The following is a 22,296-nucleotide window of genomic DNA, read 5'->3' on the forward strand; positions in this document are numbered from 1 at the left end:
GCTGTACCAATGTACATTCCTACTAACAGTGCGCAAGGGTTCCCCTTTCCCCACACCCTTACCAACACTCGTTATTTTTTGTATTTTTGATAATAGACATTCTAATACTGTGAAGTGATATCTCATTGTGGTTTTGATTTGCACTTCTCTAATGATAAATGATGTTAAGCATCTTTTCACTTACCTGTTTACCATCTGTATGTCTTCTATTGGAAAATGTCTATTCAAACCTTCTATCCATTTTTTAATTCTTTTTTTTTTTTTGCTGTTGAGTTGTATGAGTTCTTTATATACTTTGGATGTTGGCTCCTTATCAGATATATGACTTGCAAACATTATCTCCCAGTTAGTAGGTTATCTTTTCACTTTGTTTATGGTCTCCTTTGCTGTGGAAAAGCTTTTTAATATGATGTAGTCCCACTTACTTTTTGCTTTTGATGTCAGATTCAAAAAATCATCACCAGACCTATGTCAAGGAGCTTACCACTATGTTTTCTTCCAGGAATTTAATAGTTTCAGGTTTTATATTCAAGTCTTTAATCCCTGTGAGTTAATTTTTGTTTGTGGTGTAAGAGAGTGATCCAGTTTCCCCAACACCATGTATTGAAGAGATCATCCTTTCCCTATTAAATATTCTTGGTTCCTTTGTCATAAATTAATTGACCATGGGTCAATGTATGGGTTTATTTCTGGGCTCTCTATTCTGTTTCATTGATCTATCTGTCTGTTTTTAGGACAATGCCATGCTGTTTTAAAATATAGTTTAAATAAAGTTGGGGAGCATAACACCTCCAGCTTTGTTGTTCTTTCTCAATATTGCTTGGCTATTCAGGATTTTTGTTTGTTTTTTTTAAGGGGGTGTTCCATTCAAATTTTAGGATTATTTGTTTTATTTCTTTGAAAAATGCCATTAGGATTTCGGTAAGGGTTGCACTGAATCTGTAGATTGCTTTGGGTTGAATGGACATTTTAACAATATGGATTCTTCCAATCCATGAGCATGGACTATCTTTCCATTTATTTGTGTCTTCTTCCATTTCTTTCATCTCGTATAGTTTTCAATCTATAGGTCTTTCACTCTCCTTAATTAAATTTATTCATAGGTATTTTATTCTTTCTGATGAAGTTGTAAGTAGGATTATTTTCCTCATTTCTCTTTCTTATAGTTCGCTGCTAGTGTATAGAAACACAACAGACATTTGTGTATTGATTTTGTATCCTGCAATTTTACTGAATTCATTTTTTAGTTCTAACAGTTTTTTACATGGAGACTTAAGCATGAATTTTAAAATATTTACTGTGCTTTTTGGTCTATACCTATACCTACTTGCTATTTGAATATCTACTATTAGTTTTAATTCTTTTTCCAACAGAATTTCACAAAATCAGACTACAACTAAATCCTTGATTACGATTTGATTCAGCAAGAAAGATGTTCACATCACTGCCAAAAAAGTGTAGTTCAGACATGGATGTTGGTTGATATTTTTGTTTAATTAACTAGTAAGACAAAAGCAAAACAGTGAAGAAGTATATTGGAACTTAATTCATTTATCATGTCATGAGCAACTTCTTTACTAAATTGGATAATAGGTTTTGACTACTGCAAGAATACTTCCTCAATTTTTTGTGCTATTCACAATGTCAAGGCCACAGATGTGATACATCATTAAGTTTAATTCTGCATTATTATTTTCTCCACCAGCATACTGCTTGTTTTTGTAAATAAAGCTTTATTAGAACATGGCCATGCCCACTTTTAATGTAAGAGTTGAGTAGCTGTGACAAAGACCATATGTACTGGAAAGCCTTAAATATTTACTGACTGGCTGTTTACAGAAAAAAAATTGCGGACAACTGGTCTAGAAAACCAACAAAACAATAAGCCAAGCCTTGATTTGTAGCATTTGCCATTTTCCATGGTGTAAATACTCCTGTTGTAGCCAATTTCATGCTACAAATGTGACATACAAACGTTGAGAAGGAATGCACACAATGTTATATAGTATTTCTGTCAGAGATACAATAGACAACCTTAAAATGAAATCTTTAAAAAAGTGTTGTTTTGAGTACTTATTATCTGTTTTTAACATGTGTTAATTTATTTAATTTGACTTTTAACAGTGGTTATGCTTAACAACTGGATCATAAAATCCCCCCAAATTTAGCAATGAGCCTTGCAAAGTGGTAAAAGCCAACTGTGGTGTACATTAGCTCTATTTTTAAAAGGACACTAAGGGAGGCTGTGGGAGAACAAGTAGTAATTTCCCTAATTGGTAAGTAGTTGAGTCAAGGTTCAAACTAGGTTCAGAATTCTGACCCAAGTTAGGCTTCCTAGTCTTCTTAGTGGAGAACAAGGGCCTTTATTGGCTCGGTTAAAAAAAGGGGGGGGGGGGGCGAGGGCACATATTAAGGGAATTCCAAATGCAACGGAATGCATTTTCTGGAGTACCACCCTATATACTTGCTAAGAGTCTACCGAAACTCCCAGGCAGCATGGAAACATAAGAGTCTTGATGCTTGATACCTATTCAGGATCAGTCTGGGCTGGGTATTGGAAGGAATAAGGGAACAACTGATTGGTCCATCTATCATCTGCTGCTGGAAATTTATTAGAAATTTTCCTTAACTGGTTTAGGAAGTGTAAATACAAGCATTTACTACCATGAGCCCCTTATAGTACTTATCAAGCTACATAAATTCGGGAAAGCTTCAGAAAACTTGTAGTCTGAAACCTTACCACACTTGGGGTGCAGGTAAAGGAAAGGACACTATGAAAGGGCACTCAGGCAGCTGCCCCTATCTGAGGTAAAATTTGTGGGCAGGATGGCCAGGTGCTACGCCTCTTGACGAACTCTAAACCTTTACAGCACAGTTCTAAGTGCAGGAATAATAATGGCTAGACTAATGGAAAACTCGGAGATGTGCCCTTGTCCAACCCCTTCATCTTGACACGAAGAAACTCAGCTCTAGTGAGGTAAAGCGACTAGCACGTCAAGCGGTGGAACGAGGAAAGATTTCCAGCTCTTTCCACTACACCACACGGCCTCCTCTAGAAGACCCTCCGTGCACAGAACTTACCCAGAAAGCACCAGGAACCTGGCTGGGGACAGGCCTACACTTGAACCTAGGACAAACGTCCTAGTCTCTCCTGAGTTACAAGGTTGAAACCAAAGTACAGGAGCACAAACTCTAGACGGTGAAGGTGACTGGCTTCCTCAGAGAACAGAGTACAGAGTCAGACACCGCCCCTGGAAAAAGCTGCCACGCCCCTCACAACGCCAACACCGCGCGAGCGGAGCAACGCGAGCCGCCGCGAGGGCAGGGCACGCAGCCGGCGGCGCGCACGTTCGCCCCGAGGCCGCACGGGAGGCGAGCGGACGTGCGCGCCCCCGTGGCGGTGGGCGGGGTGCGGGGCGGGGCTCTGAGCCGGACCGGGGCGGGGCCGCAAGGAGCTGTAGGTGCTGCTGGTAGGTCGCGACAGGTGCGCTAAGCAGAGCGCAAGGGACCCGTGGCAGGGCTGGTAGCAACGCAGAGAAAAGACCGCTTTTAGTCAGGTAAGGGCCTTCTTTCTCCACATCCTCCACAGCTGGAGAGTGCGCAGAGACCCTCCACACCCTCTTTCTCCTGCGACTTCTTGGGTGAGGGAAACACCGGGAGCGTGAACCCTTCCCCCTCCAGAAAGCGGGTGGAGGAGCTGCTGATCCTTTGCCCTTTTCTCATTTCTGGGTACTGCGCTGGGGTTGGGAGTAATTATGTAGAGCGGAGCCTTTGCTCCCTGAGGGCGGGAGCTGCTAGGACTCTCTCCTTTTCCACCAGGAGCACTCTTTTCTAACTATATACTTTTTTGGTGTGGAGGAAGGTGGCAGTTCATGAAAACTCAGAATAGTCTCTCAGGGAAATATTCTGATGATTCAACTGCTCTTTTCCAGTCTTCATTTTCAGCCATTCTTTCCCTCTTTGATTTTTCTCCCCTTCCATTCTGCCAACGGAACTCTTAAAGATACACCCTTTTGAGGTATGTTGGGACTATAGCAGTCCTTGCAGCTAGATGTGTCACCCTGGAATCGCTATCGTGTATATATCGCTACCACCTGTCAGTGCGTAGGGTTATTATAAGGTAATTGTACACCCCTGGCTACACCTACTAAGCTTGAAGTTGTAGGTGCTAGGAGTGAACTATCTGGCACCGTTCCTTACGTCCTTACTGGGGCTTACAATCCTGGTGAGAGATATTTGAACTACTATTGTCTTTCACTTAATTCTAGCTTTCAGAAGTCTGCCTAATCCAGATGGTTCTAATGGCTTGATTTTTCAAGTTAGTCAGAAATACGGAGTCATCAGCTTTTAAGACAATGACCCTTTAAAAGGGTAGAGGTCTTCTTTTGCGTTAGGTATTCTTTCTTTTGCTCTTCATTTAAGTGATTAAATGGATTACTTTTCATCTGCATACTACTAATATACTGTCCACAAATGGTAAATATTTTATGAACCATGTGATAACACATTCTTCTGAGGCCTGAAGTAGACACAAAAGAAGATGACCCTGAACAAGCATGTCCTAAATTCCTGTGGAGTTAAATCCTGAAATGAAGGATGATTATGTTTTAGGTAGACCTTCTAAAAGGTATGTGTGCTTATTTATTTCCTTTCTTTGCATTGATAGAACAACACGTACATGGTATCAGGTAATCACTTTAAGAACTCATTTCATTTCTTGGACAAAACATTTATTGAGTGCCCCTTGTATTGTCAGTCCTGTGGATTCAAAATTTTAAATGTTCTTACTCTAAAAGATGAGCTTAAAATCAAATGGGTTAGGAAGGTCAATAGATACAAATTAGAGTATTAGTGAGGTCAGTGCTGTCTAGAGATCAGCCCAGAGTGCTGTAGGACCATAGACAATACGGCTTAGAAAAAAAAAAATTCCCTCTTCTACTTTTCCTTAAAAACAAAACAAAATAACAACAAAACAAAAACCTTTGAGCAATAGTGGGTGATTCTCTTCAGTCCATGTATTTGTATCACTCATATTCTTTACTTAGTGTTCTGCCAACATTATGGCTTTTAGATAATGGAATTAGGACTTGTCATTATTTCTGAGCAGGTCAGTAAATAATTGGTGGAGCTATTTTCACAGTTCTGTACTGGGCCTGGAAGTGTTGTTATTGTTAGCGTGTAGTCCCTGAACTCTAGAGCCTCTGGGAAGAGAATAGTGTATTGGCAACATTAGCAAAGCAGTACCATTTTGTAAAAATTGTTCCATTGTATAACTTTGTTTGACTTGGTACATTCAAGTTTTGTTCCAAGTTTTGGTTAAAGGTGGGCCAAATTTTAACCTTCTAATAATTCAAATAACAATAAGAAGAGAAAGCTTCAAAAATGAAAACAATTCTATTAACAGCACATCTTGATGGCAAAGGACACTTTTTCTTGCTAAGGTGCCCTCGAAATGTCTTTTTCTTTCTGTCTTTCTTGAGCAGGGAATACGGTGGGTGAATGGGTGGAGGAGGAATGGGTCAGAAATGTTTGAAGATTCTTTGCAGAGTTTTAATGATCTGAAGTCTTGAGTGCTCTGCTGCAGCTGTTTATTAACTGCCTACTGTGTGCCAGTGTTGTAATATCAGAGGATGCACATGATATAGTCCCTTCTATATGGTTATGTTTTTCATTTTTAAAATAGAGGCTTTGAGTTAATCATACAGATGATGGTTGTTTCATTTGAGCCATAGTACTTGATGAATACATTTCTTTGAAATTGCTTACCTCCTTTCTTTCTGTTTACACTCTAGGAAAGTGGTTCCACCAGGAATTTTTGGAAAGGCAGTAGGTATTTGCATGTATTTTGTGTAGGTACAATAAGTTTGTTGTTTACTTATAATGTTTTCAAGTACAATTTTAATTATTGTTCCTATTAAGGTTTCAGATACCTTGCCTGGATTTCCTCTGGTATTTTTCAACAATTAATTTAGAATCTCTGTACCAGAAAGTTTCATCAAAGATATATACACAACACAGACACAAAAGAATGTTTAGAGTGTGGGAGATCATTAAACATCGTTGCCATAAAAGACCACCTCGCTACAAATTGGGAGAATTTGTCTTTATGTTGATGGCAAAGCTAGTTTTCAGGCATTCTTAATTCTGTACACTCAGAAATAGGTGATTTGCATTGGGATTAGAATTGTACTCTTTCTGCAGTTAGGAAAATGTGTGAGTTCGTTTCTAAGTCAGGAATTTTTGTAAGAAAAGACTTTTAAAAAAAATTTGCTATAGTCTTTCACTGTATGTTTTTTGATGGGAAGTTAAAGTACTTTATTTTGGTTTGTGTACAGTAATCTCCAGGTTATGTTAAATTACTTAACACAGATTCTCAAGATTCTTTAGTAACAAATGAGTGGTTGTAAATTGAGTAGTTCTACTTAATGGTTGTGGAATTGAGATTCCATGGTAAATGGTACTCTTGGTAGGCCCATACTGATATGTTTATTCTGTGGCTGGATCCAAAGTCCTTGAGACTCAGTCAAGCTATTGTGCTAAAGCAGACCTCTTTTCATAAAAAGGAAGAGGCTTGACCCAACAAGAAATCTAGTTTTTAGCATGTCAATGATTTCTTTATATTTGAAAATGTTTCTAGAGACTTTACATGTCTAGTTATAAGAAGTTAACATGATACTGTGAAATTTTACATTCCCTTTATTTTTTTGTAAAGAATTTCTCAGTATTACTCTGAAAGTAAGAATAGAATTGTTATTCTATTGTTAGGAAAAATAGAATCAAGACAACTTTTTTGTACTTCTGATAACAAGCATGGAGCGATTTTTTTCCCTTATTATGCTATATACTATACTTTACAATCCCTCAAACATATTTTTTCTTTCATACCAAAGTATTGCCAATTTTTGTTTCATTACCCATAGATTGGTAATCCTGATATACTTTTAGTTGATCTTAAATTTCCACAATCTTTTTTTTCCTACAAACTGAAATTTAAGCAAACATTTTAAGCCCAGGATTTCTTTTCCTCAGGTCGATTTTTATGAACAGGTAACTTTTGCTCAGATTTGGCTTCCACCTCCAGCATGAGAGGAAACCAATCTGTCCATGCATACATTGGGAAACCCAATGATTTCCCTCTAATGGCCCTGTCACTGTCCTCCTCCTCATCACTTGGCAACATTTGACCATGGGGACAACTTTTCTGATTCTTCCCTTCATGTGGCTTTCTTCCATTGTGCCTCCATTTTGCCTTTTTTTTTTTTTAATGGACATACTGGGGATTGAACCCAGGACCTCATGCATGCTCATGTGGCTTTCTTGATGTGACCCTACCTGGTTCTTCATCTTCTCATCTAAACACTTCCTTCCATGCTCCTTCACTAACTCATAGTCTTTTTGTCCCTTAAATGTGTGTGTTCACCATGACCCTGCCCAGCATCCTGTTCTCCTTGCACTCCTACTCTGAGCAACACCATCTGTCCCCTCCATGACTTCAACTAATCTCCATGTGAGTGATTTACAAATTAATCTTTTTTCATGTTGTATATGTAATTCTTGTTTTATTTTCACATGTACAAACATAGCATACCCATTTAGAAAATAAGAATTATGTATACTAATTTTAGAACACCTGAGAAAAAATAAATTATGAAGAAGACAAAATATTCCAAAATCTGTTCCAGAGAGAAGTGCTATTTGGTGTATTTTCTTTCAGTCTTTTTTTTTCTCTCTTTGATACACACAAACACACTCACATAAACACACAGGTAATTGGTTTTAATTGGGTTAATATTATTATAGTAGATAGAGTTTTGAATCTGTTTTTCCACTTTACGTTATGATTTTCCACAGCATCAGAATTACTTGAAGACAATTTTAATGGATGGTTAATATCCTGGTAAAATTTAACTGCACTTGAGTGTTTTGATTTTTACAACATTATTAATAAGTGGAAAAGAAAAAATTTATGCATAAATCTTTGTATGCATATTTGTACAAATTGCTTATTATATCCTTAGGTTGGATTCTCAGAAGTATCATTACTGGGTCAAAGGGCATGAAAATTAAAAAATACTGCTGTCAAATTGCTTTCTTGTAAAGACTAGATTAATATTCTCATCTGCAGTGATTGTGAGTGCCCATCTAGTGCATTCTTTGTAATGCTGAATCTTACTTTTTATCTTTACTAATTTGATAAGCAAAAGTGATTTAATTTGTATTTCTTTAATTACTAGTGAGAGTGAACATTTTTCATATCTTCATTTTCATTTCTGTGAATTTTCTTTTGGTTAACCTCTTCCTATTTTTATTTGGGTCTTAACATTTTAATTATGGGTTTTTCTTGTTTGTTTGTTTGGAGTTCTTTCATTTATTTCAGGCTTTGCGGGAAGGGGTACAGGTTTTTATTAGGCCAAACTGAATGAGTAGAGTGATAAAGTGGAAAGTGTATAAAGTTGAAATTGCGGTGTTTTAAATGTCCATTGTTTTGAGAATCCAGAGCTTGTGATGGATGGAGCAGCACTGCAAAATGAAAAGGGTGCTGGTTTGAGAGTCAGGGTTCTCAACTTGGTGCTGGGAACCAAGCACTTAGGTGATCTTGGGCAAATCACTCAACCTCTCTGAGCCTCATCTGTAAATTGAGAGGGTTCAGCTTTTGATCCCAAAGTCCATTAAACCTGTACGCTGAAAGGATGACTTATGAGCCACTGCTCACTAGACATTGTGGAATCATTTTCTATCCCATCCCTAACCCTTCACCCATTTTAGATATATGGAGTCTAAGGAAACACTGGATGCAGTAAAGGCAGTTTCCCTGGGAGTAGCAAAGCTTACGGAGCTTGGAGGCAATTTAATATGTTTGTGCCTTCTGGAAAATAGAAGTTGCAAAGATTGGTATTTTGAGGCACTCCTGTAGATTGACCCTTGGAAACCTGGTAAAGTACTACAAAAGAGCCTCTCTGATCTATGCCACAAAGCCCCATCGTCTCTAGTGCATGTAAAGCAAGTCTCATTTTATGACAAGACATTTTAAGCTGCCAAGCCAAGTTATTTAGTAACTTCCACTATTTCATACAGAAACTATTCTTAGTGGTTTTTTTCTTTGTGATTTGTATAAACTCTTCATTTTAAGAATATTGATTCTTTGTTCTGTGGTCAAATGTTTAGTTATTTGCATTTTAATTTTGAATACAGTATATTATTACTCATCTATAGATATTTTTCTTTGGGGTTTCGTTTGTTGCTCTTATGTTTAGAAGTCTTTTGCCATCCAGAGATGAGTTAAGTATTCACTTTGATTTCCTTCTAATTTTTATGGTTTTACTTTTTATATTCTTCAATTTGTCTTGAATCTACTTTGGAGTACCTCGCCAGTATGTTTAGTGCCTTTGCTTGTCTTCGGAGCTCCAGATCCATATTTCCAGCACCTGGTAGACCACGTGGATAGTCCCTCTGCACCAGGTACATGCAGCCACCTAGTTTCCCTGAGGACAAAGCTTGAAAGTTGCCCTTTCTTCTCCCACACTTAATCACCAAGTTAGGTTGATTTTACACCAACAGTGATAATGGCTCTTTTGTCAGTCTTCTAATTCAAATCCCCCTTTTTTGCTAGAGTCCTTGAGCAGTCCTTAGAGTGGACTTTTGTTTTTCCCTTTCAGTCCAGAATTGTCTTTAAAAACAAAAAAAAAGAACACTGATTTTCAAAGTGTGGTTTCCTGATTATCTATTTCAGAATCACTAGGGATGTTGGTTTAAAAAGTCGATTCTTCTGTCCTACCTGGACTTACAAATCAATGTATCTGGAGAGAGAGGGCATGAGAATCTGCAGTCTTAACAAGTACCTAAAGAGATTCTTTTACACACTTAAGGGGGATCCAAAGCCCAAGTAAATTAAGTCTAAATTTCTCTGCATGCCATTCAAGACCCCAACTCCCACACCCTGACAGCCTATTTTTCCAGGCTTATCTCCCACATCAGTACCCACCCACCTGGCACTGCAGCCATACAATGATTCACGGTTTCCTGGACCCACCCTGGCCTTTCCTGCCTCTGTGCCTTTGCTCATGCAGTTCCCACAGCCTCAGACTCCTCCCCACCGCTCCCCCGACTCCTGCTTAAATTCTTTTTCTGTAAGAGCTCAAATAAAGTGCTACTTAAGAAAATAATAAAACCTTTTCTAGTTTCTTCTGTTTGAATCAGTGTCTCCCTCCCCAGTCTCCGCTTAGCACTTTATTTTTACTTCATTTTTTACCTTAATGCTGTCACTATTTATGAATTGTTATTTCCTTAAAAATTATAAACCTTCTAAGTGTGAGAACCTTGCCTTTCCTTTTCATTTGTATTTGTATTTCCTTCACTGCACTAATCACAGTGTTTAATTGTCCATGTAATAAGCAATTACATACTCATTGCAAACACTATCATATAACAGTATTTGACTTCATATCACACTTGGAATAAAATTAAAATCTTTTACCATTGCTTATAAATTCTTATTTAAACTGGCTGCCACTCATCTCTGTCATCATTTCATACTTCTCACTCTGTCTCTAGCCATATTATTTCTGCCTCAGGGTCTTTGCACTTGCTATTTCCTTTGCCTGGAAAACTCCCTGATCTCTTTTCTTCACCTGGCTGGCTGCCTTTCTTCTTCCCATCATTCAGGTTTCAGTTCAAATGTCATTCACTCAAAGAGGCCCTCCCTTACTGCTCTCTAAAGTATCTGCCTCCTTTCCTGCCACCACTCCAGTTACTTTCTTTGTATTTCCTTCACTGCACTAATCACAGTGTTTAATTGTCCAACTTCCCCAGTGGAATGGAAGCTTCATGAGAGCAGAAACGTTGTCTGTCACTTTTAATGTTATATCCATAGCAAATAGAGCACTGTTTGACACATGGTAGGTGCTCAGTTAAATATTTGTTGAATGAATGAACAAGCCTTGAAGATAGACTTGTCATTTTAACAAGTCTTGTTTTGGTTTGCAACTCAAAGTTTAGGTTTTTTTGTTTGCCTATTTGTTTAATGGATAGCAGCTGAGGTACTTCCATCAGGGTTCAAATCAGGTAGCAGTCTCTAAGGATTTCTGAAGGTAGCAGGACAAAGGTTTGGAAACTGTGATAGGCAGGATTCAGTTCCATCTGAGTGCAGGTTTTCCAAGGTGTTCCCAGGATCCAGGCCACTATTTTACTACCACTGTCAGCATCTATTTTCATGGTTATTACTCCTGGCCAATACTAGTCCATTAGTTTTCATTACACTTTTAAAAGCAAGCATAGCAAAACTAGAACCCACTGACTAGAATCCTCAAACAGTTGGAAGTTTTCTTCTGCTTTCCTTCTCTAGGAGAAAAATTAGAAAGCTACCTAGAATCCTCAAGGAAAGATGAAATTATTTTCATTATACTTACTGCATGCACTGAAATAGCACAGTGTATTGATTAGATTTTTAGCAACAGTGTTCAACAAGGGCTTTCTTAATATCTAGCTGAACCAGACAATGTAACTAATCAGTTCTAATTTTTTTCTATTTCTCTTCGTTGAGTAGACTAATTTTTTAATTCCATTTTTTTTCTTGAAACTGGCTTGAAATTTTATTCAAAATTATAATAGTGTTTATAGCAGTTTATACTTTTCAAAGTACTTTTACTCTTATTCTCTCATTTAATCCTTATAACAATCCCTTGTGAATTATTGTTTCTTTTTGAGATGAAGTAACAAAGACCCACCCAAAGAAAGCTGATTGACTTTCCCATGGCAACTAAAAGACCACTACTCAATAATAAATGTTTCTCAATGGCTTTTTAAAAACAGCACGATAATTTGATGTAATTTTTAGGAGGCAAACATGAAAGTGTAATTAAATCATTAACATTAGTGTTTGTAAGCAGTCCTTAAGAAATAAGATGCATAGCACTGGCTTAGGTAAGTAGCAAAATTTTATCACTTCTGTGGCTGTGGTGATTTGGTAATTGTGTGACCAGCCTTGGCTATGCTTGTCCTTGATTGAAAGCATTGTTCTGGGTTAGCTTCTCAGATTTTCACAGAAAGGAAAGATTAGAGAACTTGTCTAGAGAAGAGTCACTTTTCAGTAAACCCGTTTTAATTCTCTTGCTTGAAGGGATTGGTTAAATTGATCTGAGCTGGCTTTTCAGATTGACCAAGTCCTGAAAAAAATACATCATCTAAAATTTCAGATAAGAAGAATGGAAGCCAGGCCCTTCCTGGAAATGGCCAGGAGTGAAACTAAGAAGCCCTGTATTTGGAGAAAACTTGATTAATTATTAAGGACAAAGACCTGGTACAAGGAGGTTATATCTTTAACAGAAGCAGCCTTCTTAAAATAAGTGTATATGTGTCTTCTGCTTTGACATTGTAAAGGAAACTCTTTAATTAGCCACTTTGTCTTAATTAAGCATGTAATTGGCAAGACCTGTGAGCATGTAGTTTCTAGGTAGATATTCAATTATGTAGGTGGGCATTTGACAAGATGTGTGGCAAGTGAGAACTAGCATAATACTGCTTTTCATTCGTATAACAGATACTCATTGAGCCCCTACACTGTACCAGGAACTTATATTGATGTATCTGATGTTGAAGTATGGAATGATACAAAGGTTAAAGGAAAAATAGGCTGTTCAGAGTAAATGTATGCTTTGTGTCATGGCCTCAGTCAACTAAATTTCTACATTTTTTCCCCAAGTAACTATGCTTTTCTCTACTTTTCACTTTTCACATAATTATCTGTGGGGGAGTTGTTTTGTTATTTTACTTACTGTTAGAGATTTTCTTTGCTATGTGTGGAAAAAATACTGGAAAAAACCTCACTGCATTGGACCGTTTGCCCTTATGATGAATTAATTATCAACTGGGGGAAAAGGGAAGTAGAACCTAGTGAATAAATAACAAATTTGATTTGAGAGAAGAGGTGGAATTAAAGTTGGATTAGATCTGAGTGTTCCTTAAATTAAAGAAAAAAACCCAAAAAACAGAAAGAAAGAAAGATTCTTGGGTGCTTCTTCATGGCCTGAAAATTTAGACCAAAGTCAAGTTTTTAAAGACAGTAATTGGAGATTACTCTTGTACCTGTCTAAATAAGCTATGTGAAGATTACCACAATTATGTAAAAAGCTAATTTGGGTTTCAAAAGTACAAGAAGATAAGATATTCAAATGAATGAATAAAGTAATAGAAGCTGTGTAGGAAGGTGATGGTTATATCATCTTCAACTTAGAGTTTTTACAGAGGTGTTGAGAAAACCTAAAATTTGGCCCTTTCAAGGTATAATTTGAAAGAGATTTAGACTTTTTGGTGTAAAGAAATGATGTCAGGGTTCTGAGCTGCTGCAGTGTTCTCGTAGTCACTACCAGTTTCTCAGAGATGACATTAGAGTTGCTCTTTTCTAAATTCCTGATTTAACAAAAATAAGTTGACTGTGAAGTACAGTGTGCATTAGAACTGCATTTCTGGTTTTTCCTCTGTGCTTGAGGTAATTTTGTTTCCATCCCAACCTCCCTAAAAATGAATTAGAGCTAACATTTATTTAACCAGTTTCTTTATCTGTAAAGTGGGACAGTAATGTTCTGAGTGTGTTACTATGAGAATTAATAAGTTTATATTTGCAAAACAATTAAAACAATATCTAGCATGTGGTAAAGGTTCAATAAATGTTAGCTATGTTTATTACCACCACCACTATCATTTATTAAGCACTTATTTTAGCACAGAGCTAAAAGAACATTTTAGAGGTGATAAGACTAAGATTTAGAGTGATTTTCCTAATATTACTCTATAGATAAGTGGTAGATTGAAGATGTAGACCTGAGCTGAAAGGAAGTGGGGTAGGGTTGGCTTAGAGGTACAATAGGCTGGGACATGTAGCCCACCCCTTACCATTTCTAGTTTTGGAACACTTAGAAGGATAAGACTGCCCCAGACCACCCCCTGATACAGGGAAGATGTGGTCTGCAGTAAGTCATTACAGCATGGACATTAGGGTCTGTCAGACTATTTCAAATCAGTGACTCTGCCACTTACTAGCTGTGTTACCTTGAGCAAGTTATTTAACCTTTCTGAGCCTCTTTCTTCTGCTGGAAGATGAGAGTAGTGTTTACTTCATGGTATCATAAGGATTAAGTGAATAAGATCAAATGAAGTGAATCACTTTGCAAATGACCAGTGCTCAATAACCAATCCCTAGACTTAGGCTAAGGTGGCCCAAACTTTTATCTAATTGTGACACAGTCCATCTGATAGTGGATGATTAGGGTCTATGTCTGCCTCCCTGCTGTGGCCTAATGACCCTGGGATCAAGCCAAAACTAAACTTACAATGGAATCATAGGGGACCAATTTCAGAAAAATTAGATGTGTTTGGACTTCACATGAGAGATTCAGATTCCAAAGATGACCCTGATATTCAGAGCACTCTTCCCCCAATCCTTGCCCCCTCCCCTGTCCCCTCCCCTCCACACACACAAGTAAGAAGCCTTAGACTGGCTAGTTGAGGGTAGCAGCTGAAGCACAACCCCAGTGATCTTAATGCCTAGATTATCGCTTAGCGTCAGTCAGACTTCTCACAGGGCTGTGCTCTGGTGGGAGTATTGTTGAGCAGTCAAGAGGTGGGTGCCCTACAAAAGAGGACTCTATGGAAACGAGCATCTTATCTGTATAGTCAAGCAACATTTCTATTTGGAAAGAATATTAATGAGATCTGAATAGGAATCAGATACCAGGAAAGACAGCTGCTGTGAGAGGCAATTTGAATTGTGCAAGGAGTTACACATGATATTCAGAAGGTCTTTGTACAAATTTAAAAAGTAATTAAGTTGTAGAGATAATAAACAATTTATAAATGACATTTAAAAAATACATGTAGTTTCACAAAGTAAATGCATTAAGTGGCCAATATACATTTAAAAATACATTCAACCTCCTTATAATTAAAAGAATAAAAGATAGAATAATAACATACTATTTTCTACATATCTAGCAGATTGGAAAAAATGAAAATGATTAATAATGCCCAATATTGATAAGGATATGGAGAATAGAATTTCTCATATAGCTAATGGCTCAAATATGAATTGATGCAAAAATATATAAATTGATGCAACTTTTTTGAGGAACATTTGAAGATGTCTATTAAAAATTTTAATACACAGGTCTTTTGAACTGGAAATGCTGTTTCTTAGGAGTTTATACCGTAGATGCACACCTCCAAGTAGGCAGTAGTAGAAGCATGTACATTGTAGTCTTGTTCTTGATAATGAAAGAACCTAAAACAACCTAAAAGTTCATTGATGGGGGCCTCATAAATAAGCTATAGACTGTTGCAGAGTGAAATAGTGTGTGCTGCTGAAAGGCTGACATGCATATCTACATCCCAATGTGGGAAGATGTCCAAGAGGAAATAAATAATTGCTGAACAGCACATTAACGTAAAAACTGTTGTAATTTTTTTAAAAAGTGTGTTCTTGTGTGGCATGTGTTAACTTCTCTGTGCTTCGGTTCTCATTTCTAAAATAGGCATCATCATACTGTCCTTCTCATAAGTAGTTGTGAAGATAAGATGCGGTCATGTGTAGAGTGCTTAGAACAGTGACTGCTGCATAATACTGTTTGCTATTATTATCATGTATAGACAACATCGGAAAGTCCTTACTCTAAACTATGACAGAGGTTACCTTTGGGAAGTAGGATCAGCTTGGGGGAAGGGGTGGACGAGAGATGGCAGAGAGTTGTATTTTGTATATTGTATATTTCCTCCTAATTGTTTATGATGAGCAGGTGCATACCTTGACCAATTTACTCTGACCAAGGAAGCTAGACAGTGAATATAATGGCAGCTTGGAGTGATGATTGAGACCACAGAGGAGAGGAAGGAGGAAGGAGGAGGGTGAAGGAAGGTGGTGGTGTGGGGAGATGGGAGGGACGCTGATGGATTCTACCTTGGCTGCTGGAGCTGCTTTTGAAAACCACTGACTAAATTAAACAAAGTTTAACTTCTCAAGGGCCTTAGGAAGGTCCAGCATTTATATATGGACTTAATCTTTTTTGTAGTTTAGTTGCATTTACACTAAAAAAGTGATTAATGTATAATTTGACTTCTGAATAGAAATTTTAAAAAGTAATTGCTCAAAGTGCCTACAACAAACATTTAAGAAAAGATGGGTAGTTTTTCTAATAATTATGAAATTAGAATTTCAGTGTTTTAAAGAAACCACTCATTTCTTCTCAACTCCATTATACAACATTATAAAGAGAGTAATTTTTGCACTAAATGAAGTCAAACAGCTGAAGCAAAAGTTTATTTATAAATTATTTTTTATCAGAGCCTTATGACATGGGCCTTGTGAAGACAGTATGATATGTAAACTAAGCTAAGCCCAAATATATGTCCTGTTAACTAAACCTTTAGAATAATGGGGGTTTTTTTGGAGGGCGGGGGGAGGTTTGGAATTAGAAGATTGCTTTTAATGATTTTTTTCTTTTACTGAATTAAAATCGATTTACAATGTTGCGTTAATTTCTGGTGTACAGCATGTATACATATATATACATTCCTTTTCATATTCTTTTTCAATATACACCATTACAGGGTATTGAGTATAGTTCCATACACTATACAGTTGGACCTTATTGTTTATCTGTTTTATGTATAGTTCGTATCTGCAAATCCCCACCTCCCAGTTTATACTTTCCCATAGAACAACGTTTATTTAATATGTCTTAGACACAGAGGTCTACAAAGACTGACATGATCTGGCTCTGACCTCAAGCAACATGCCGGGTACAGTATGCATTTATTATCTCCTTTTATTTTTAGAATAACCCCGTAGGGTAGGTTATCATCCTCACTTTACACAGAAGAAAAGAGTAGTACATAGAGGTCACCCTGCATCTGGTTGGAGTCAAATGTGTTTTCATGATCTGCCCTGCCTCCAAATAACCATTGTGTGAGGATGGGTGAAGTGAGTCCTGTTTTGGGGGGGCACACTGAGAATTCTCAGGGACCTCAGTGATCATCTATTGTTTAGTCTAGTGACTTTCAAACTATAATTTATTATTATTATTTATTTATTTGGGGTTGGAGGGAGGTGGTTAGGTTTACTTATTTATTTATTTTTAGAGGAGGTACTGGAGATTGAACCTAGGATCTTGTGTATGCTAAGCATGTGCTCTACCATTTGGGCTATACCCATCCCCTGACTATAATTTTTTAAGTAACAGTTTTATTGAAATATAATTCATATACCTTACAATTTACCTATTTTAACTGCAGTTCAGTGGTTTGTAATACATTGACAGAATTGTGCAGCCATTACCACAATCAGTTTTCATTACCTCCCCAAAAAAACCCATACCCATTAGCAGCCAGTCCCTTCTCCCCCACCCTTAAGTGCTAGACAACCACTAATCTACTTTCTGTTTCTATAGGCTTGCCTATTCTAGACATCTCATGTAGTGGAATCATACAGTATATAACCTATTGTGACTACTTTCTTTCACTTAGTATAATTTTTTCAAGATTCACCCATGTTGTAGCATGTGTCAGTATGTCATTCCTCTTCATGGCTGAATAATACACCTTTATAGGATAAACCACATTTTGTTTACATGTTCATCAGTTGATGAACATTTGGGATGTTTCCACTTTTGGTTATGCTGTTGTGAATAATGTACAAGATTACATGTGGACATGTGTTTTCATTTCTCTTGGAGATACATATGCCTACACATGCATACCTAGGAGTGGAATTGCCGGTCATATGATAATTATGTGTTCAAAACCTTTTGAGGAACTGCCACCTCTCTTCCAAAGCAACTGCACCATTTTACATTCCCATCAGCAATGTATGAGGGTTTCAGTTTCTCTACATCCTTGCCAACACTTGGCAAGCTATAATTTTTTTAACCTCATGCCACAGTAAGAAAAATTTTACATTCTTACCCAGTTTATACACACACAAACGAAAACAAAAGCTTTATAAAAGAATATTTACCTAAAAAAAAAGAATATTTACCTACACTATATATGATACACTCTAACATTTTCTGTATCATTACATTTTTTCATTAACACAAACATACTGGTTCTGGTTCACTAAAATTGATTTCACAACTCACTAATTGTGACCTGCAGTTAGAAAAACTCTAGGCTATTTTGCACAAAAGGAAATTGAGGCCCCAAGAGATGACTTGTTCAGCAGATGATAATGCTAATTAGTGGCAGATTAAAGATTAAAGCCCATGCCTGTTGGCTTCCTTCTTTGACAATTCAAAAGATGCACAGTGAGAACCTGAAAGTCCTCTTTTTGACTTCAAACCTTGTACATATTTTGTTACTATCATCCTGTCTTTCGTGCTGTATTATTTTATTTGATGTAAGTGAAAATTCATATGCCAGCTCATCTTTGGAGCAAAATTATTTCTGGTTAAATAAATTTAATTTGAAGAGTAAAGGTGAGAGGATGATACATATGACTTGGGCTGTATTATGTTGTGTATCTATGTGCCATATGAAGCTATATCCATCATGCAATGGAAATTCTAGGACTGTAATGAAGTTTAGAGTTTATGATACAGCTTTGGGAGTCATTTGGTCTAAGTGACCGTTGATGACTTGAGCATAGGTGAGCTTACCCAGAGAGAGGAGAGATTCTGACCCTTGAGTAATGCCTAGGAGCAGGGATGAGTGGAGGGAGGGAGGATTCCAGGGGAAATTTATGAATGGTTTAAAAGGTGGGAAAGGAAGCAGGAGAGTTTCATTTAAGAAAAAACAAGGGAAAATACAATTTCAAAAATGAGGGACTAAGCAACTCAAATGGCAATAGAGAATGATAAAATTGAGACATGGTCCTTGGATTTGATCATAAGAGATCTTCAGGAGAATGATTTCAGTAGAATAGTGGGAGTGGAAGCCAGACCCAAGTGGGCTGAGAGATTTTTGGAAGATGAAGAAGTGGAAAGAAACAATGAGGACCTGGAGACTAAGGTTTGGTTGTATAGATAGGAACGAGGTAAGGTGGTGATTTGAGAGGGGAAAGGGCTTAAGAGAAAAAGGATTATTTCTTTAATCCATACATATAAACTTCAGGTGCACACACATACACCCCAAAAATGTGAGCTTGTTTTTAGGGCAAAGTGAGATGTGGAGGCAAAGTTAGGTTCTGGGGAAGAAAGATCAGGAGTTCAGATGGACTATCGTGACACTTATTTTTCTTCTGACGTAGGCTAGGCAGGTGGGAAGATTGTATCTGAGGGTACTTTCTTTTCATCTTCTTTCATCTCTGGAATGGTAAAATGTGAATTGCTAAGAGTGAATGTTTGTAAGTGCCCAGTCAAGGTTGTTCAGATTCTTTGGTGAGCAGTCTCCAGAAATGAAATTGCTTCTTAGTTAATATAACTTCTTTTTTTTATTACTCTTGCCCTGGATCTTAGGGTTTTAAAGAACAAAATATCCTTAAGAAGAGATTAAAAAAAAAAGAGAAGCAAAATATTATTTAAGTGACTCTGTCCTGATGCAAATATCTACATCCCTGTTGACCCCTGAGAATTTGGTCATTGTTACAATTTCCCTATTGTCTAGGTAGGATATGTGTTCAAAACCCACAGAGACTTGGCAAAGCTCTTCCAAGAACAGTAGCAATGATGATTCTAACATGCTACAGACTTGTCTGTCATCATATTGCTGAATAATAGTGAGTCTTTTATGTATAGCACTTGAAGTTATTCAGTGGCTCTACTTTTTCATGTCATTTGAGTTTATCTCAGAGTTTGAAGAAGCTAAAATTCCTGACTAATTCACAGTTCCGCAAAATGGTTTTTACTTTCTCAACACCTAGTCTTAGGACTACATAATAAACATTCATTTTTTGTACTGATAATGTTTTAGATAAAATTTAAACCTTCATGCAATTCTATTCAAGGCATGTTTATACAGTTTCTTCTGTTTAAAAAGCGATATACTAGGTATTAGGAGGGCAAGAGGCAAAGTAAATCTGTCCTCTCATCTCAGGGATCCTTCTATCCAGTATGATTTATCAGATTATTAAAGGCAGAGGAATTGACCTGTGCTGATTGGGAATAAGGCTGGGGCAGTTCAGGAAAGGGCTCTTTGAGGAGGTAGTCTTTTCACTGGAGTCTTGAAAGGTGAGTATATTGAGGAAGGGACAGCATTCCAAGTAGAATGAAAAAATATATGGTGTATCAAGGGAGTAGAAACTGGCAATGGGATAACTTTGGAAATTCTAAATCTCTTTTCATGTCAAAATTTTATGGAATTAGACATCTCACTATCAGAGAAAGAAGTTACAAATGAATAAAAGAGAATACTAGAGTTAATCTTGTGATGTTAGACTGGAGGCAAAAGTATCACTATGAATTTATAGCATAAAATACGTATCTATTTAGAGATCTGTATATAAATATAAATATACACATAGGTAGATATAGAAATATACATATATGTTAATATACATACATGTATTTCTTGGTTCTGTCCCCTAAATGAGCCTAGAAGCAGTGACATTTCAATAGCAGTGAGTATACCTAGTGCCCGGGTCTTGGTTTCTCCAATAAAAGGAACCAGGGCTCCTTGGAGAAGTGGTTGACTTCAGGGCTGGGGCAGAGCAAATACAATATGAATCTGGAATATCTCATAGAGCTAGAAAGTGAAGAAGTGCTTAAAAAAAAAAATTGGTGGCATGTTGAAAGGACATGGGAGCCAAACTAAAAGAGCTCCAACTGGCCAAAGATAGAACAATTTCAGCAACAAAATAAAATAATCCAGGAATTATCATAATCCAGAGAATAAAATAAATATCTGTGAACCTATACTAATATAATCAAATGATTGAATAAATAAGTGAGGGAGAAAGAATAATTCTTCCTTACAGAAGAATAATAAATGTAGAAGGAATGAGAGCAATAGAAAATCACAATTAGAACACCACAGGAATTGCTGAAGGCAGGATCCCTCCATGAATGCTAAAATTAGTGAGTAAAAGTTTAAGGAGGAATAGGATTAAAGCATCTGCCTCCAAATATTTATGAATTATAAAGGAGAAAAAATAGTGACTAAACTCACACACTTTAAAAAATTTTGTACAAAAATATACCCTTAGAAATAAATGGAGTTTATATTCTAAACAAATCGTGGCAACACATTTCATGTTACTTTTGTTTAAAATTTCCCTTTGCACCTTGAAGTGTTTTAGCTTAATTTTTTTTCCTTTTAACTAAGTCTACAATTTATTTCTAAAAGACAACATTTTCTCTTAACAAGTGAGTTTGTGCTTTGTTCTTTACTTTGAGGCTTTGTTTAGGCAACTATGCCTCTTGCACAAGCAACCATCTCAGGAGCCGGAAAAAAATAAAATAAATAAATAAAAAGCAAGAATGGTATGACTGAGAGTGGATTTATAAGAGCAGGATTTTATTAGTGGCGGCGCATTTGCTTTCGTCCCAGCCTTGTTTTTGGGAGACAGTTTGCTTGGATAGGTAAGGCTGTGAATGAATTTATTAGAGTAGGTTTCCTGAGCAGCTACAGGCCTCACCCTAAGCAGTATCTTGAGGAAGTGAACACCTGGGGCCAAATTCTCCCAGTGAGTCATTGCCCAGCCCTTATACGTTCAAGGACCTTTATTCCAGAAATCTTTATATCCAGGCTTTATGTCACCCATAGGGGTTTAGCTGTTTTACCTTAGCCTACCTGGTGTGATAAAAGAACTTTGGACTGGAAATAACTCTGGCTCTCATTCTGACTAGCTGGTAAGTTTGGGAAAATTATTGGATGTTTACATGGCTTAATTCCCTTACTTTAAAAGGGGACATTTCGTTACTTGATTTCTAAGCTTCTCTCTTGGTGTAAAACTCCGCCATATGTATCTAAAACTGAAGGCATCTTTCTCTTAGCAAGTAGTTCCCCTTTCTATGTAACCCATTGTTATTTGCTATACCACTGTCCTGTCAGTCTCTGAGGCTAAAAATCTTAGTTATTTTTGTTATATCCATTCCCGTTAACTCTTGCACAAAGCTGTCAACCAATCCAGCAATTCTTCCTTCACAGTTGAAACTTGGGTTTTAGAGTCTGAACACTGGATTCAGCCTGGACCATATGTTAGCTATGTGACCTTAGGCAAATTATTCCACCTCAATAAACCACATTTTTTAAAATGGAAATATTCTATCTCCAGGGTTGTTGTAAGGATTAGAGTTAGTAAGTGCCCGATAGCTGCTATTATTTGTATATTACAAGGTAATGGATTGGATCTTTAAGTCTACCCGGCCTTTGGAAAAA

General features: G+C 37.0%; 1 protein-coding gene across 3 annotated transcripts in view; it reads left to right on the forward strand.

The window, feature by feature from the left end:
* Positions 1–3,424: 3,424 nt before the first annotated feature.
* Positions 3,425–22,296, forward strand: part of LIMA1 (LIM domain and actin binding 1) — a 70,607-nt gene continuing 51,735 nt past the window's right edge. For all 3 annotated transcript variants that reach the window (XM_072972823.1, XM_072972825.1, XM_006202962.4), the window contains exon 1: positions 3,425–3,557. The gene's annotated coding sequence lies outside the window, so the exon portion shown is untranslated. The remainder of the gene's footprint in view (positions 3,558–22,296) is intronic.

Source organism: Vicugna pacos, chromosome 12, assembly GCF_048564905.1.
Source record: "Vicugna pacos chromosome 12, VicPac4, whole genome shotgun sequence".
Lineage (NCBI taxonomy): Eukaryota > Metazoa > Chordata > Mammalia > Artiodactyla > Camelidae > Vicugna > Vicugna pacos.